General features: G+C 29.4%; 1 long non-coding RNA gene across 1 annotated transcript; it reads right to left on the bottom strand.

The window, feature by feature from the left end:
- Positions 1-1,369: 1,369 nt before the first annotated feature.
- Positions 1,370-4,643, bottom strand: LOC133816580 (uncharacterized). The gene is made up of 3 exons (XR_009885345.1): positions 4,125-4,643; positions 2,793-2,855; positions 1,370-1,566 (listed from the first exon to the last, which is right to left on the bottom strand). It is a non-coding gene; the product is annotated as an uncharacterized LOC133816580 (long non-coding RNA).
- Positions 4,644-5,015: the final 372 nt, after the last annotated feature.

Below are 5,015 nucleotides of genomic sequence, written 5' to 3'. Positions count from 1 at the left end.
ACTTTTTTGCAAGCCCTCAAAATTCAATAACCTAAGATCACGAAGGATATTAAGGGGGCATAAGTGGTATATAAGCATACCATAATCTCAAAAAAATATAAGATAAATAAAAATAAACTCTAATAGCAATGTATGGATTGTTAACCTAACATGATGAAAATAATAAGTGTATGGATCATTAACCAAACACGAATTAAACAAGTCTAGAACGAACCAGCAAAACCTAATCGACACAGTCAAAAGTTGGAATTCTAGATAAACCAACCAAAAATCATAAGTCGAGACTAGGGCTGGAAATTTTTACAAATGAGTTTCGACCTCACAACCTCTAGGTCATACTCGAGGAAGAGGAAAAATAACTGAAAAAACAAAATATAACTAGACTAACGAGGTTATATACCATTTAAGTATTTTTTTTTAAATACATGGTAAAAGTAAAGTTTGACCTTGACAATAAAGAAGTCGAACATGGGAATTTCGAATAAACTAGGCATGACTGTATTGAAATTCAAACTTAAACGCAATGTATATTTGTACGAATAAAAAAGTTAAAAGCAGGTCCTTAATAATAACATGCTCAAAATATTTTGATCTAGAAATATGATGTATAATATTAAGGCAAAAATCTAAAGGTAGATAATGTGCAAAATTGTTTTCGAGCTACAAAGTTGAAAGCGTAAAAACTACTATTAAAATATAACATTCATAAGATAATAAAAATTGCTTAGACTTGAGCTGTAAATTGTATTTGCCCCAAGGGAATAACAAATATATAGTATAGTTACAAAAATTGTAAAGGACGCAACCCTATTTGAGACAACTCAATGTTCACTACAAGAAAAAATGCTTTTAATAAGACAAAAAATGTGTTATCAAAACATACCATAACACTTTTTGATGTGTTAAGACCGACTATGTTATCGTAGGTCAGGGTACTTTACATGACACTTTATCATTGTTATACAGATGTTATTATACTGTCAACGATAACACACTTTCTATGTTATTTTAATAAATAGATAAGTGTTTAATTATATTATTTATTGTCGATTATATAACACATTTCAATACTTATAAATTTGTATTATACTACACTTTAGTATAACACATTTTTTGTGTTATATAATGAAGTTTGCATAACAAAATTCTTTACTTATAAAAAGTGTTATTGTAATAGATATTATAACACATTTTTTGTATTATTTTAATATTTAGATAAGTTTAAATTCTTATTATATATTCATTTATATAACACTAATTTATTCTATTATATTTTTATTTTTTATTTATATAATTAAAATTAGCTTTCTATTATATACTAGCATCATCAAATTAACTTGATTTTCAAATAACAAAAAGTAAAAACATTCAACATTGTATTAACAATCCACAAATTAGTTTAAAATATTCAACACTATCATCAACAACAAAATGTTCTTTAAGTATTCAAGTAGTCTTAAATATTCAACATATTGAAAAGTTACTACTTTCAGCACAAAATATTCTACAGCTGCCCAACACAAAACCTTCAAAATTAAGTATCATTTTCTATTTCGCTTGTCACATCTGCAAAATAAACAAATAAATATTTTATTGTTATTATCTAGCATCACAAATTACTTCAAGAAAAATGCTATGGAAATTATTTCCAAGAGAGGACACCACATACAAAATAATGAATTCACAACTACACCAAAGCAAACAAAGAAACCAAACACTAAATTATAAGACATTGGTTCTTTTTTTAATATGAAAATGTACCTCTTGGAATAAATTTTTTAGAAGGCCATGCAACTGTGGAACCAACTGCTTGTATTGTAAGCATCGCATTATTAGGATTAAAAAAGCTTTGGGCATTTATGTTTGTTTTGTTTAAAAATTATCTGAAATCCCACAAAATTTTCACTGCTCTCATTTTTTTCCTTCTTCATTTTCAAATTTGTCTTCATCTCTCTCTCTCAAAAAAGAAAAAAGAAAAAAAAAAAGAGAACGCTATCTTCATACTCATTTGTTTTCTTCACCAAAGAATATATATTTATATTATGTATAAACTAAATAATATGTAGTCTCACAAAGTCTCTGTGTGTTGAAACCACTTAAGATAGATACTCCAATGTGTATTTAACTAAAGAAGAAAATGAAAGTGTGTCCTCTCCTCTTTACATGCCAAGACTTAATCTGGCATCCCTGACCCTGTTATTGTAAATCTTTTTACTAGGCAAAGAACACCCATACTGCTTTTGTCTGTGCACCAACCAAATCAACCAAGACTTGTTAAAGACAAGGAAAATTCATAAATCTCAACAGAATTGCAAGACCAAATGTAGGAGATTTTTTTTATATATTAAGTGAACATGAAGATGAGAAGAAAACCGTGGGATTAGCAATAGAAGGCTCAGAGCTAAATCATGTTCACTCATTACTAAATCAAGTAGACTTGAAATGAAAAGCTCAAAATAATGAATCTCCTTTACTCTATTCCAAATAACAGAGGTATGTTTTAGATAATGTGTATTTTAGGAACTAATTTATTACCATAAAAACAGAGCAATTAGACTAAGAGACAAAAGGATTTGAATCATATCTTTGATCATGGGAGCTTTAATTTTTTCCTACGAAATAACAATTAAACAAAGCAACATTGTTAACTACTATTTTAAAACGTATATTGTTCACTGAGACTATGCATCTTTTCTATCTCCTCTACCTTTTCTCTGTCTCAAGATTTGTTCATATCTATGTACCTCCAACCACAACAACATTTACTAGCTCTCTTAGCTTGGAGCTCTTACCGTAGCACTGTACCAGTCCTGCTGAGTTCTTCACTTTATCAAGTCTTATCAGTCAAGAAACCACTACATCAGAGTTTAGAATAATAGAATTAAGATTTATCTTTTAGTACTTTCTAAGGAAAAATCACCTTAATAAGCAAAACCATAATTAATTTCTAAGTTACTTAGCAAACAAAAATCAAGAATTTATTGTGAGAATAACAGCAAGCTAAGAGTTTAACATAAGGCATCACTTTCCACAATCTACATTTTTCAAACAAAGCTCATATTTCTTGCTCTACTGCTTAAGTTGAGCTCTTATGTGAAATTGTACAAGTTTCCAAGTAACTTGGTTTCTCATATTTAAAAAAAAAATGCTTGATGGTCTCCCTGTACCCATGCCCATTGATGTCAACTTTTAGGTACCGAAGTGTGAAGCCCTATTTCAAATGACAAAGTTGCTAAGTGGACTATTGTTAATCCAAAATAACAAGAACAACTAGTAGTAATAATTGTAAAAAAAAAAAAAAGGATTTTGGACACAAGATACTACAAACCTTGTATAAAAATATGTATTTATTTATATAGCCTTTATAATTCGATGTGTCATAAACTAGAACACATATAACTTATCGAAAATAACACATGAATATGCAGTAAAGATGTGCATAGGTAAATATATATATATATATATTTATTAAATAAGCATATAACAACATACTTGATAAAATTAAGATAGGTTTTAAGAAAAGTGAGCACTAAAGCTTAAGAATAGATCTTAATATAATATAGTAGCAAGTTGAGATGAAGTGAGTTGAATTATCAATTATGGCTTCTGTTTTTTAATGGTTGAAAATAGGGGAAGTCTTATTTAGATTTGGAATACTAGTGCAGTCAAATATGATATTAATAACTCAGTTATTTTTCTTTTCATATTTTCTACAAAACTTGAAAAGGTAAAATGCAACATCCAGTTATTAGCTAATACAAACTTGATTGATACTTTTCATATTGGCTTAAATGAACTTTAACATATATATATATTACATATCACCTAAGCAAATTAGCATAGTTATTGAGGATTGTTGCTTATTATGACCATGGAAATGTTTCCCTAAAGCTAATGTGGTGGGTGGGTCTTGGAAAGTCACACGATTAGTGCAGAATTGGGCTTACGGACAACAGTAGTTTATCAAATTGTGGAGCATATGTGTCCAGTGTGTGTGTATGTGTGTATAGTTGCTCCACTGATTTCCTATTATCATTTATATATATGTATGTGTGTGTGTTGTATTCAATCATGGAAGAGTGTAGAGATTTAGGAAATAAGTAAAAGTTTGTAGAGTATCTTACAGTGGTATTGCTTGGAGTCCATCAATGATTTTTCAACTCTTCTCTTTTTAGTGACTCAACCTGTGTTTTCCAGATCTAGCCTTCCACTCTGTTTCTTTGATATTTTTATATATATATATATGTATATATGGCAACGCTCAAGAACAAATATAAGTTAAAACAAAATCTCTCTCACTTTTTTTTGTAGACTTTTATGAAAACAAAGATGGCATATAACTTTTGACCATATTCTCTTTTTTTTTTTTCCTTTTAATAAAGTCTTATATATCTCTCTCACTCACTCAACTCATATCAATAATCCATAGTCATTTTCATATACAAGAGTTTGATGTAATTGACTAATGGGTTATCAATCCTATCAATGCTTACTGTTTTAGAATACCTTATTATCCATCATCTTTGGCAGTAGTGTATATTTTCTTTCTTGACTTTTTTCTCAATGGACAACACAACATATGCCATTCTGCAAACAACCATAAGAAAAGAATTGGTAGATTGCTCCGTCATAACTGTGGCTCACAGAATCCCAACTGTCATGGACTGCACTAAGGTTCTTGCCATTAGTGATGGTCTGTACTAAATATTTATACTCAATTCAACAATTTTTATACATATATTCAATGTTTATAAACTAAGGCAACACTTGAGATTTTGACAGGGAAGTTAGTGGAGTTTGATGAGCCAACTAAGCTCATAAAAAATGAGGGGTCACTTTTCGGTTAGCTGGTGAAGGAGTACTCGTCTCGAGCTACAAACACTGGCACTTATTTTGAGGTTTGATTGGTAGTTACAAGTGTTTTGGGTATTTTATTTTATCCAAGTGAAGTTTTATGAATAAGATTTTGGTGGAGCAGCTAGTGGGTGTTTAGTTTTCGTTTTTATAGATTAACA

Source organism: Humulus lupulus, chromosome 2 (genome assembly GCF_963169125.1).
Source record: "Humulus lupulus chromosome 2, drHumLupu1.1, whole genome shotgun sequence".
Lineage (NCBI taxonomy): Eukaryota > Viridiplantae > Streptophyta > Magnoliopsida > Rosales > Cannabaceae > Humulus > Humulus lupulus.
The sequence above is the reverse complement of the archived record's forward strand: the minus strand, read 5'-3'. Positions and strand labels throughout refer to the sequence as shown.